Below are 14,385 nucleotides of genomic sequence, written 5' to 3' on the forward strand. Positions count from 1 at the left end.
TTTTCTCCTATGCCAATTTGAGTACTTTCAGTCTGCACTGAAAATTTTGTTTGCTGCGTCCAGGGATTAAGTGGCTGGTACCCAGTTAAACACCCCGAGCCTTGATTAAATTCTGACACTTACTGGATCCAAGAATGTATTGGAGTCTGGCACTCACTGAGTTGTGTGATAACACAGAGGACAATGCAATAGAAAACCCTATCAACATTGTAAGCTGGTTGAAATGTACCACATTTTTCGCTCCATAAGACGCATCGGACTATAAGACACACATAGTTTTTAGAGGAGGAAAACAAGGAAAAAAATATTCTGAACGAAACAGAGGATGTATGATTTTTGTGGTTCATGCTGTGGCCACAGACATGTGATTTGACAGTGGGTTTGGGGTATGCCAATGCAAAAATCCTGAGGATCCATGTGGATCCGTGCTTTGTAACCACGTTTTTGCACCATTGCGGCCCTAGGCAACAGTGGATGCGTGTTTTTTTGGTGCATCTTGTACCCATGGACATGCTATATGATCGGATAGTGAATTTGGGGTGACCCAATGCAAAAATTGGATCCATGTGGATCTGTCCTTTGTAACCACGTTTTAAGTGGGGAGGGAAGGAAAAACACTGAAGGGACAAGGAGCACGCGTGGGGGTGTGTGGAGAAGGAGGTGACTAACAATCCAGGAGAGGAGTTTAAGGGAAGGAAAAAACACTCGCTTTAAAGCAGCCAAACTGGACAGGAGCCACTTACACCTGTGTAAGCAGCTCCTCTCCCGCTTTGCTGCTTCAAAGCGAGACACGGAGGAGGGAAGGAAGGGGAACCATGGATCCTCTGCTCGCGACTGCAGCAGATCCCCCTGCCATCTGCAGGTATTCACTCCATAACACGCACAGACATTTCCCCTTACTTTTTAGGAGGAAAAAAGTGCATCTTATGGAATGAAAAATACGGTATATATTATCATCTCCAAATAGATCTAACATAGGGACAAATCTATATTAAACTGCAAATGAATACACCTTGTTCATAAGAGGCCAGAAATGCCTTTTCAAGTCATTTCTATCAGTCATTTCTCTATTAATGCAGTGACAGGCCTGCATTACCCAGTCTTCTGTGTGCAACCTCTTATGATAGAGCCGGCTTTTGAGTGACTGTTTTGCTGAAATTGCCCAAGTTGGGAAGCCAAAGCTTGCAGCAGCTTTACAGTATAAGTGTCACATGTTGTAGATGCTTTCTTTCTGGCTTCTGTGGCAGGAAATATGTCACGTGTGAAGAGGGCCCTCAGATAACTCAAGAGCAGCGATAAGCTCTAGCCAGGAAGCTTCTTGAGCCAGCAAAGATTTGAACTCAGATCTTCCCAGTGATGCATAAGATCGAATGGTTACCATCTTTTGTCATGATCAGAGCCCAGTGCACACTTTGTGTTCCATTTGCTGCACAGAGGCCACACACTTTTCCTACTGTGATGATGTTGCAAGGTGAAGTCTGTGCATCACATCTTATTCCTGGAACACTGCACCAAAAATTAATACATTCACTGGTAGCATAACTCTTCCATCGGATATGACTGTGCAAATCTCCTGAGCACTGAACTGGCTGCAATTTCTGATGTAAGGAATGAATGTCACAATATCCCCCTCCCTGACCACGGGCAATGGTTCCTTGAACATGCTGCATCTTTTTCATTTATCAACATTTCTTCGCAAAGGCCCAAAGAAAATAACAAAATAAAAATAATAATTTTTTTAAAAAGATTATAATTAATTGAACAAACCACCCAATCAATTAAAGTGCAATCTGAAATCTAACAATTTGCACAACCAGTGCAAAACCTTAGCAGAGATTAAGACTTCCTAACCTCCTTAGGCAGGGTCTAAAAAAGGTAAAGGTAAGGTAAAGCACCCCTGGACAGTTAAGTCCAGTCAAAGGCAACTATGGGGTTGTGGTGCTCATCTCGCTTTTTGGGCCAGGGGATCCTGCAAACAGCTTTCCAGGTCATGTGGCCAGCATGACTAAACCGCTTCTGGTGTAACGGGACCCTGTGACGAGTGCCAGAGTGCACAAAAACACTGTTTACCTTCCTGCCACAGTGGTGCCTATTTATCTACTTGCACTGGCGTGCTTTCGAACTGCTAGGTTGGCAGGAGCTGGGACAGAGCAATGGGAGCTCAACCCACAGCATGGATTCAAACCGACCTTCCGATCAGCAAACCCAAGAGGCTCCGTGGTTTAGATCAGAGCGCCACCCGTTCCCCTAACAGGGTCTAAAGAGTAATACTAGAAAGGGTTCTGCTGTTTAAAGAATTCATGGATCAGGAAAGAGGCCTGCCAAATTGGGAGAATTCTTAATCAGAAACCACAAAACCCTCTATAAAAAGAGGGGTGCTCAAATTTCAAGATGTGTTATATTTGACTGTCAGCAGTGGCAGCCGAGCTTTAAAGAACCCAATTAGTGCAGAATGAGCCACAAGAGATACCAGGGGGAGCATTAATGCACAGCAAATGTAGTTGATTCTGTATCCAAGATCCACTTACGGTAGAAAAGGAAGGGATATTATCTAAAACCCAATGGCAACTCAGCCCTCGTGACTCAAGAGCTACTCCTGGGTATGAGGTGCAAGCAGAATTTGTTGAAAGAGTAAAGCTAAAATTGGAGGTTAAGAAGACAGGGAAGGAAAAAGCAAGACTGTAAATCGAAAAGGAAGAAATGAAGTTGGATGGATGAGAGGACTGAGAGCTGGAGGAAACTGGGACCAAGCAGGAAGAGCTCTGGAAGCAGCATTCAGGGATGCAGCAGCAGCAGCAGCAGCAAAGAGCAGAGGCCTGAGGAGCCGATCAGCCATAGATTGGAAAGGAACACTCTACATTCCCCAATTCCGGCTTTACAAAAAAAAAAAGCAACAATACTCAAACTGCCACTTCTTCCACATCTCTGGTGCTGAGTGCACAGAAGACCTGCAGCCCCTAACTTGTTAGAGGGAGGACATTGTTAAAATATTTTTAGTATATAAAAAGGTTAACATCAAATTGGGGGGGGGGGCACTTCAGCAACAGGGAAGTGTTTTCCACTTTGAAATCAGTATGATTTCCACTCTAAGCATCACTAGGTGGTGCTATACAGCTGCATCCGGTTTCTTCCGAAAATTGCTACAGACCTGCAAACAAATATTTGCTTAGTTAATGAAAGCCTAGTCAGCCTTCCTCAAATCTTCAGGTTCTCTGCCACTCTGGTTCTCTCTGCCCCCCTCAAATGCCCCCTATCTCATACAGAAACTAGAGGGTACCCCACCAAAATTCCACCTTGCCCAAATCTTGCAGGATAAGGATTCCCACACGACCCTGAAAGTGGCTAGGTTCCTGGTCGCTGTCCTCTCCCAAAAGCGACGCCAAGGAGCGCTACAAGCTAATTAAGGCGTAGCATGCCTTTCCATCTTATAGTATTTTATTGTTATAGTGGTGTTTTAGCGACTGTTTTTTTCCCCCCCCACGGCACAAGCTGTCACTTATGTGTTGTTTTTACCTGTATGGGCCTATGGCCGCAATAAATATTATCTATCTATCTGCCCCCTATCTCATTTTACTCATCTTTCAGAAGCTGGCGACTGAAGTTATCAACTTGCCCTTGACCAGCCTCTGCACCTGTGCGTTTAATGGCAAAGTACAGCAAGAGACAACATTGACCACTAGATCGTGAAGAGCACCTGCTGATTTGTGCAAAAGAAGTGGCTGCTATAGGCAGAAGAGCAAGTCAGTTAGCAAGCCAGGCAGTCTTCACAATCTGGACACTGGCTGAGCTGAGACCTATTTAGGGCCGAGCAGTGGATACAAGGAGCAGTGGTTTCCAAGCACAATTCAAAGTGTTGCTAAAGGTAAAGGGACCCCTGACCATTAGGTCCAGTCGTGGCCGACTCTGGGGTTGCGGTGCTCATCTTGCTTTATTGGCCAAGGGAGCCGGCCTACAGCTTCCAGGTCATGTGGCCAGCAGGACTAAGCCGCTTCTGGCAAACCAGAGCAGCGCACAGAAACGCCGTTTACCTTCCCGCCGGAGCAGTACCTATTTATCTACTTGCACTTTGACATGCTTTCGAACTGCTAGGTTGGCAGGAGCAGGGACCAAGCAACGGGAGCTCACCCTGTCACAGGGATTTGAACTGCCGACTTTCTGATCGGCAAGCCCTACGCTTGGTTTAACCCACAGCGCTGACCTTTAAACAGCCTCAGCCCAGTATACCTGAAGGAGCATCTCTACCCTCATCATTCAGCCTTGATGGTGAGGTCCAGCTCCAAGGGCCTTCTGGCAGTTCCCTCACTGTGAAAAGTGAGGTTACAGGGAACCAGGCAGAGGGCCTTCTTGGTGGTGGCACCTGCCCTGTGGAACACCCTCCCATCGGATATCAAGGAAATAAACAACTTTCTGACTTTTAGAAGACATCTGAAGGCAGCCCTGTTTAGGGAAGTTTTTAATGTCTGATGTTTTATCGTGTTTTTAATATTCAGTTGGAAACCACCCAGAGTGGCTGGGGAAACCCAGCCAGATGGGCGTGGTATAAATAATAAATTATTATTATTATGGGCTGAAAATAACTTGGCATTGGTCACCTGTAGACTCTGAAATTTCATGGTGCTAGACAGCTGGAGAAAGGGCCACAAAACATCACATCTTTATCCCATGGCAAAGTTTGGTCTTTAAAGGCAGGGCTCCTTAGTTTCCCATCTCATTGGAGAAATGCTCTTCTTTCCCAATGAGTGGCAAAAATACCAAATTGGGGGAGGGGGTCAGGACAAGAGACACCCCACCACCACCACCAACAAGCCGATCTCAAAGGCTCTACCCTTTCCTTGAAGCCTCAAGAGTTACTTGTATGAAAATCATAGGTTTCCTTAAAATATGAAGCAGTGTTTCAGAGGAGGCCCAAATCCATCACAATGCCAGCCCAACTGCAAGAAAGGTCCAGATAAAGCCAGCCCCTCCGTATGCACCCTACATTGGATGGGGGGGCACCCTCCAAGGGTTATTGGATCACAACTGACATCACCTCCAACCAACGCTAGCTGGGACTGATGGGAAACAGAGGCCACAGGCTCCCCTTCCCTGGTCTGGATGCAAACCCATTTCTCATCCTGCACTGGCCTAACGCCTTGAACATGGCCAGAACTTCCAAGGGGGGAAGAGCAGGGTTTGGAACGAAATGGGATGGGAATAAAGCAGGCAGAGAAAAAGCCTGCAGATTCTGGATACGTTCACCTTTGAACTTTGAACTGGTTCCAAAAGGCTTTGGGGAAGTGAATGCATTTAATGCAAGGGCTAGTGCCATTCTGTTTTATTGTAGTTATTTGCAATACCTATTTATCTGTATCTATTTATCGATATCTATCTATCTATCTATCTATCTATCTATCTATCTATCTATCTATGTCTATCTCCAGTGGGGTTTTTTTCTTCTAAAAAAATGTTTAGGGCTATTCTCATTTTGACTCAAGAAAACCACCACTTGATAGTTCAAATTGGGAAAAATAAATACAGTAAATGGACAAAAGTACAAAGATTCACAAAATGTTTAGGGGCATGCATACCCCCTGCGTAAGTAAAGGTAAAGGTACCCCTGCCCGTACGGGCCAGTCTTGCCAGACTCTAGGGTTGTGCGCTCATCTCACTCTATAGGCCGGGAGCCAGCGCTGTCCGCAGACACTTCCGGGTCACGTGGCCAGCGTGACAAGCTGCATCTGGCGAGCCAGCGCAGCACACGGAAATGCTGTTTACCTTCCCGCTAGTAAGCGGTCCCTATTTATCTACTTGCACCCGGGGGTGCTTTCGAACTGCTAAGTTGGCAGACGCTGGGACCGAACGACGGGAGCGCACCCCGCCGCGCGGATTCGAACCACCGACCATGCGATCGGCAAGTCCTAGGCGCTGAGGTTTTACCCACAGTGCCACCCACGTCTCCTGTCCCCCTGCGTACTCCCCCCAAAAAGTACTGTCTATATCTATACTATCACTTTATTTTTTGTAAACTATTCCCTCCAATGTTTCGAGCTGCTCTTATTTTTATCTGTAAGTCGCCTTAAGTCCTTGTCTAGAGGAAAAGGTGGGGTATAAATAAAATAAAATATGAAACACCTGCTGGATTTTGCCAGACGCGGCAGTAACTAATGGTGCCGACCTAGCCATCACTACTCAGAAGGAAGCCCTATTGGATTCAAGTGCGCTTACTCCCAGGTCAGCAGGGTAAGGACATGATAAAGTGACTAACAAATCTAATAAATAATAAGAAACCATAAAACCTCTCTCTCTCTTTGCGGGTGAATTGGGTGCACTCTGTGCAGGTGGGGATAGGAGAACCTCTGGGATTGTAGGTCTGGCTGAAGCAAAGGTACAGCGGGCAGGGCTGGCCCACCTTAGCAGCAAGGTGAGGCAGCTGCCTCGGGTGGCAGGATCCACAGGGACAGCAGATCTGGCCACCAAGCGGATACTCTTTCTGGTGGCCAGATCTGCCTCCTCCTCAGCAAACTACCTCCACCGTGGCGCCTCTATAGGGCGCCCCTTGTTCCTGATGTAGATTTTTCTTCCCCGCTTCTTCCGTTTTGTGTTCCGCCTCAGGCGCCAAAACGTCTTGGTCCGGCCCTGAGACCAGGCTTCGCCTTGGGCGTTTTCTGCAGCCCGGCTCCTGCTTGCAGGCGACGCGCATGTTCCCAACATTAGCCAAGCCAAGACATGGGCGAGGGCGCACGGACGAAAGCAAGCAAGCAGGCAGGCAGGCAGGCTGCGCGCTTCTCGCCGCCGCCGCCGCCCTCCCCTCCTTACCCGCTCCGAGAGGGAGTGGCTGGGTGATGTGGAAGGTCGATTGCTGAGGTCTGCAGCGGAAAGGCAGCCCGGGCACACCTTCCTCCTTTCGCCAGGGAGGCTCCGCTCTCGTGCGCGCAAGCCAGGAGCTGCCGCTGCCTCCAAAGACTCCGACATCCGGCTGGGGAGGCGGAGAAGCAACTTCCAGCAGCAGCTGCGGCAGGAAAAGCCCCAAAAGGCTCCGCGCCCCCCGCAGCAAGAAAGGTAACTTTGCGTCTTCGTTGTGATTATTTTTGCTTGCTCATTCATCCTGAGGGAGTTGGGAGTGTTGTTTGTTTTTTGCAAGGGGTGGCGGCGAGGCAACTCCTCCCTGGGAGACCAAAGGCGAGGTGATGCCAAGACAGGGCTTGGGGGGTTGCGTCGCGCAATAGCGCAGCCGGCTTTGGACCTACCCGCCTTCCCTGCGCGCTGGTGGAGAGCCGCCTTGCCCGGGAGAGAAACGCCTCCTTGGAGAGTCTTCGGGCTGGATCCGCCAGGCTCAGCCGGAGGAGAAAAGGCGTTGGTTTTTTGGGGCAGCGGAGGCGAGCTCCGGATTAGCGATTATGTGGGCGCGCGGGTTTTCTCCCCTAATAATAATAATAATAATAATAATAATAATAATGCGGTTAGTGGGGAATATTTGGGCAGCACGATTTAGAGACCAAAGATAAAGAGATCAGGAACGGGTGCCTGAATGGCATTGTCTTTATTTTGAAGCTGGGGGTGCGTTGGCCAGCGAGGTTTCCGTGCCACCCCTCTTTTTGGAAAGGATGCAGGAGGGAGATTAATTCTGCCCCTGGACAATGTTGGATCCAGTTCAGCACCTGAGTCAAGAAACAAAGGCAGTGTGGGCTTTACTCCAAAAATGAAGGGGGTATGAGTTGGCCCCTCCTTTTTAAAACAAAAAACAAAAAACCAGCCTCTTCTGTGCTTTTGGCAGCAGCCGGGATGTGCGGAGACCAGCAGGTGACAGTGCTTATCACCTGCCGAATCCAGCCCCATGGTGCATAGAGATTCACCTGCTGAGTTCTGTCGCGAAAGGCGCAGGAGCAGGACGTGCCTGGCCTCTTGTGATTAGTTGGCAACCGCTTCCTATAGCTAGGAAGGTGGTTTCAGGAAGTTGAACATCTGATGCTCCTGGCAGGTGGCCAGAACTTGCTAGGCAGTAGCAAGCTAAATATGTATGTAAATATATAAGTTCCAGGCAGTGCTCGCTGGGGTGGGCAGGGCACCCGCAGAACTGAATGCCTCTTCCTGGCTTTCAGTAATTCAAAGGGGCATTCCCAAAGCCAGGACAGTTTGGGTGGGGTACACAGATAAGCCAATGTAGGTCTAGGTTTATGCATCTTTTTCGTTACCCTATATTGCAATTGACATATAGGGCTTGGACTTTTTAAAATTCCTCACTGAGGTGCTTTCCAGATGTTGTCAACCCCAACCAGCATGGCCAAAGCTCAGGGATGATGGGGAGAGGTTTTGTAGCCTGGCATAATCTGGAGGGCACCACGATGGGCAAGGCTTGGCTACAGCTTGAGAGCAGTGTTGCCATGTACACATACAAAGTCCACGACGGCAAATTCGAGAAGTATTCAATCATTTGTTTATTTGTTTTATTAAAGCCCAACAAAATAAGCCCAAGTCTAAGGCCTTCTTAATAGGTAAAGGAACCCCTGACCATTAGGTCCAGTTGTGGACGACTCTGGGGTTGCGGCGCTCATCTCGCTTTACTGGCCGAGGGAGCCGGCGTACAGTTTCCGGGTCATGTGGCCAACATGACGAACCTGCTTCTGGCGAACCAGAGCAGCGCACGGAAACGCTGTTTACCTTCCCGTCGGAGCGGTACCTATTTATCTACTTGCACTTTGATCTGCTTTCGAACTGCTAGGTGGGCAGGAGCAGGGACCGAACAACAGGAGCTCACCCTGTCGTGGGGATTCAAACCGCCGGCCTTCTGATTGGCAAGCCCTAGGCTCTGTGGTTTAACCCACAGCGTTACCTGCGTCCAAGTCTAAGGCCTTCTTACCCAGGTGTTAAAGCTGCACTGTAGCACTTCAGACAGTATGTGAGGTTTTGGAAAACTTGACTACCCATAATAAAAATAAATCCCTGAATGTCCAAACCCTGCCTGTTGGTCGAGAGGGGGGAGGTGTTCTAACTTAGCATCCTTCTGCTTTTGTTTTTTTTAAAAAAATGATATTTATTAAGTTTTCAAAGGAAAAAATTACATAAATAAAAAGATTAGAAGAAAAGACAAAAAAATATACAAAATACAGAAAAAAGATAAAAAACATTTAAAAAGAAAACACATCAATCTTTCCATGTCATATATTCATATCCTTGCTTCCCTGACCTCCTCACACCTCCCTTTTTTGTATTCCAGTTCAGTTAGTTAATTCAGCATTTTCTTTCCCTCTTTGTTTTTATCTTTATCCTTTAACTTAATATAATATAACTTCGAGTTCTCACCTGTTAATAATCCATTTTTCATACACCTTTAAAACATTGCTGCTTAAACCACTTAACTTCATTCTGACATCATTCTAACATTCATTGATTTTGCAATATTTCTGTAAATAGTCTTTAAATTTCTTCCAATCTTCTTCCACCGACTCTTCTCCCTGGTCTCGGATTCTGCCAGTCATTTCCGCCAGTTCCGTGTAGTCCATCACCTTCATCTGCCATTCTTCCAGGGTGGGTCAACTTAGCATCCTTCTGCTTTTAAATGGAGAAGTATTCTGTCATGCATTCCCCCATCTGCTGGCAGAAGTGGTTGTGGCTGTTTACTAGAAAGGCATGTTGCACCTGCCATGTTCCTGGCGTTGTGATCAGGTTCAAATTAAGCCCTGTTATCGTTTGATAACCATTTGATAAGTTGGGCTACCTGCACAGTACACACACTCATTTTACCTCGCTGCCCCCTCCCTAAATTACGGGGTCCTTGCCGCGGGATCACATTCACCCGGTGCTATACCAGCTGCAGTGGCTCCCGGTGGAGTACAGGATCAGGTTTAAGGTGCTGGTTTTAACCTTTAAAGCTCTATCTGGCCTAGGACCCTCGTACCTACGGGACCGCCTCTCCTGGTATGCCCCACAGAGAAACTTACGGTCTTCAAATAAAAACATCTTGGACATCCCAGGCCACAGGGAGGTTAGGCTGGCCTCAGCCAGAGCCAGGGCTTTTTCGGCCGTGGCCCCGATCTGGTGGAACGCTCTGTCACAAGAGACAAGGGCCCTGGGGGACTTGACATCCTTCCGCAGGGTCTGCAAGACAGAGCTGTTCCACCAGGCCTTTGGCCAAGGCACAGTCTGACCCCCTCTCTCCTTCTGTAATCCTCATAGAACTCTAGCCCAATGGTTGCCATTAATTTGACTCTGAATTGATTTTAGAATGTGTTTCAATTAATTGACTGTGATTTTATGTAAACTGTGCTATTTTTACTGTTGTTAGCCACTCTGAGTCCAACTTTGGCTGGGGAGAGCGGGATATAAATAAATTATTATTATTATTATTATTATTATTATTATTATTATTATTATTATTATTATTATTAATGCACAGTGGAGCATTCCATTGTCAGTCATAGACAAATGTGCACAGCAGCCTTCAGCTACTTCCTGCCATGGAAGCTATCTGTGGCAATAAGGAAGGCCTGAATTTTGGTTAGACTCCAGCCGTGCAAAGGGAGGGGGTCTGCTTTTCACAGCATGGCCCTGTGACACTTTTTGACACTCAGGTTTTGCCACTGGTTTTTTGCTCAGTGGCAATCCAATTTAATTATCTGCTGTGGAGCTAAGCAGTGTCCTGGGGGAACCAGTCTTAAACAGTTAGCACTAATGACTATGGGCAAGGGTCCACAGTTCCTCTCATCATGGCAAATGTTGTGCTTCCTTCCGGCAAGCAGGATGAACCTCAGACCTCCAGCCTTGGGGGCTGGAGAAGCAGTCAGGGGATTGCCCTGCAGTTGCAAGTCCACAGTTGGAAGCGCACTGGGCTTGCTTTCCTTCTGCACTCCTGAAGCATATGTTGCAAGCTTCTCAGAAGCACAGCAGCCGAAAGTTAAGCCCTGTCCATCATATCCCAGAAAGGAAGGCCAGGTCTTCTAGTTTGGCTTTGCCTTCCTGAGGCCTTCAAGCATCCCCACAACTGCAGCAAGGTAGCATAAAATGTAAGGGGCGATCCTTGTCTCCCTTTCCGGCTCCAGATTTCTATTCTGCCTGTCGGGACCAGTTTCCTCATCAGGCAGTGTGCAGAAACACTCACACAAAACCAACAATTTAAAATCCACGACCACACCTCTTTTAAATGAGCAGTTAATCAGAATTAACGAAAATCAGATTGAATAAAGGCATCATGAGAGTTTCCATGCTCCGAATGTGCAACACAGTTCTAGCAATGCAAGGGGTTGTTCTCCAAAATGCAGTGTTTTAATCTGGTTTTACCTTGTTTTTGATTTTAATTATTTGTGGATGTTTTAAATACTTGTTTTCAAACCCCCCACCCCAATAATTAATTAATTTCTTTCTTTCTTTCTTTCTTTTCTTTTCTTTTCTTTTCTTTTCTTTTCTTTTCTTTTCTTTTCTTTTCTTTTCTTTTCTTTCTTTCTTTCTTTCTTTCTTTCTTTCTTTCCTAATCCACCTTGAGGTTTTATTACAATCAAGAGGCATGTAAAATAAAAATAGGGACAAGATCCCACCCTTTGGGGTAAGGGGCTTGGTGACCACAAATTTTTGGTCGGCCACCCAAACCAGTAAGAGGTTTTAGACTATGGCTGTAGGATTCAGAAGAGCTAAATGGACAATATGTATCAACGACAGTACAGTCGTACCTTGGTTGTCGAACGCCTTGGTACTCGTCCGTTTTGGCTCCCAAACGCCGCAAACCCAGAAGTGAGTGTTCCGGTTTGCAAATGTTTTTCGGAAGCCAAACATTCAGCGTGGTTTCCAAATGAATGCAGGAAGCTCCTGCAGCCAACCAGAAGCTGCGCCTTGGTTTTTGAACGGTCCCTGGAGTCGAACGGACTCCTGGAACAGATTAAGTTCGACAACCAAGGTTCCACTGTACTGTATAACCCTTTGAGATCTGTTGGAAAAACTTGTCTGAAACTCCTTCATTGTGCCATGAGAAATCTCTGAAGGTTCATAGGAGGGCTATCTACATAAATTTCTGCCCCCTGGCCCTGAGGCTGGCCATATTTAGGCCATATAGTTTTGTTCTCTCAGGTATGCACTCTGAAGGCTTAATTTGGTTGCAGGTGTTTAATATTATTATAACTGACTATACAGCTTTATAGCTGTAGGATTATTTTTAATAATAATAATAATAATAATTTATTATTTATACCCCGCCCATCTGGCTGGGCCTCCCAGCCACTCTGGGCGGCTTCCATAAAAACCAAAAATACAATAAAATATCACACGTTAAAAACTTTCCTGAACAGGGCTGCCTTAAGATGTCTCCTGAATGTCAGGTAGTTGTTTATCGCTTTGACATCTGCTGGAAGGGCATTCCACAGGGCGGGCGCCACTACCGAGAAGGCCCTCTGCCTGGTTCCCTGTAGCTTTGCTTCTCGCAATGAGGGAACCGCCAGAAGGCCCTCGGCGCTGGACCTCAGTGTCCGGGCAGAATGATGGGGGTGGAGACACTCCTTCAGGTATACTGGACCGAGGCCGTTTAGGGCTTTAAAGGTCAGCACCAACACTTTGAATTGTGCTCGGAAACGTACTGGGAGCCAATGCAGGTCTTTCAAGACCGGTGTTATATGGTCTCGGCGGCCGCTCCCAGTCACCAGTCTAGCTGCCGCATTCTGGATTAGTTGTAGTTTCCGAGTCACCTTCAAAGGTAGCCCCACGTAGAGTGCATTGCAGTAGTCCAAGCGGGAGATAACCAGAGCATGCACCACTCTGGCGAGACAGTCCGCAGGCAGATAGGGTCTCAGCCTACGTACCAGATGGAGCTGGTAAACAGCTGCCCTGGACACAGATTTGACCTGTGCCTCCATGGACAGCTGTGAGTCCAAAATGACTCCCAGGCTGCGCACCTGGTCCTGGTCCTTTTAATTGTGTTTCTTGTTGAATTGTTGTACTTAGGCTCCCTTTACAACATCCTGGGCCTCTGTATAAATGAATGTTGTGCACCAATTTGGTTATCCTTTTGGCGCTGGGTGAAGACCTGTTAGATGTTGTACTGAGAACAGTTTGGATCTTACTTGGCTCTGGTTTTAATATCTGTTTCTGTTGTTTTAAAGTTGTTTTAAATTTTTGCTTCTGATTTTCATTTTTAAAGGATTGTTAGGTGTTCTGGGAGTCATTCACAGCTGAAGCGTGGGACAGAAATGTGTAGAATTAATTTCAAAACACACACACACAACATATATATGTTCAGCTCTTTGAAATGCACTGTTCCCAAGATACTTTGCAAATGCAGATTTACTATTTACGTAGCACTCCCCTATGGTGAAGGGATGCAGGTGGCGCTGTGGGTTAAACCACAGAGCCTAGAACTTGCCGATCAGAAGGTTGGCGGTTCAAATCCCTGCGACGGGGTGAGCTCCTGTTGCTCGGTCCCTGCTCCTGCCTACCTAGCAGTTTGAAAGCACATCAAAGTGCAAGTAGATAAATAGGTACCACTCTGGTGGGAAGGTAAACAGCGTTTCCGTGCGCTGCTCTGGTTCGCCAGAAGTGGCTTAGTCATGCTGGCCACGTGACCTGGAAGCTGTACATCGGCTCCCTCAGCCAATAAAGCAAGGTGAGTGCCGCAACCCCAGACTCGGCCACGACTGGACCTAATGGTCAGGGGTCCCTTTACCTTACCCCTATGGTGATTTATACATTGTCAGCAGTTCCTAAAAAATGTGGGGATGCTCCAACCAGTATTGTTCCTGCATGTCCTTCTGTTGCCCATAATATATCCAAAGCTGTAGTACAGTATACTTGTAAGTTACTAGATGCTAGAGACAAACAGGGAAGGGCAGATTCATTCCTATCTGCCTGGACCAAATGTTGAATTAGATAGATAATAATTTTTAATAATAATTTTATTATTTATGCCCCACCCATCTGGCTGGAGATCTTCTTATGTGCTTATAGAACAATTTAAACCAGTTCCAACTCTTCTGCCCCACTGGCATTCCTGCTTAATCTCCTTCCTAGATCCCTGCACATAATTTCTGCTTCCAAAAACCATTTCCCCACCAAATTCACCTTCTCACAATATTTCCCCCCTTATTCATATTATGCCACCATTTCGATGTTTCTGCAGCTCAATCCAGAATGCACCTGTTCTCCTGATGATGTGTTGAGCCTCATTTGCAGCTAAAGAGGGTGTTATGTATTGAAGTTCTCACCCTGGCCACCAGGGGTATTGTGTATATCGTTTTGACTCAGGTCCACATAAGTTAATTTAGGTAGGAAACCCTGGGTTGTTGTTGTTACAATGCTGACAGCTGGCTGCCTATAAAAGCAGGCCGGCTGAGCCATAGCTGTCAACCGTCCCTTATTTGGCGGGAAAGTCCCTTATCCCAGCGCTGTGTCCCGCTGCTGTCCCTTATTGATGATGTCCCTTAAATTTCCCGG

The 14,385-nt window shown here is 46.9% G+C and overlaps 1 protein-coding gene across 1 annotated transcript in view; it reads left to right on the forward strand.

Moving 5' to 3' along the window:
* The first annotated feature begins 6,856 nt into the window (after window positions 1-6,856).
* Window positions 6,857-14,385, forward strand: part of RAB3D (RAB3D, member RAS oncogene family) — a 32,447-nt gene continuing 24,918 nt past the window's right edge. The window contains exon 1 of the mRNA XM_081177035.1: window positions 6,857-7,038. The gene's annotated coding sequence lies outside the window, so the exon portion shown is untranslated. The remainder of the gene's footprint in view (window positions 7,039-14,385) is intronic.

Source organism: Podarcis bocagei, assembly GCF_964188305.1.
Source record: "Podarcis bocagei genome assembly, chromosome: 17".
Lineage (NCBI taxonomy): Eukaryota > Metazoa > Chordata > Lepidosauria > Squamata > Lacertidae > Podarcis > Podarcis bocagei.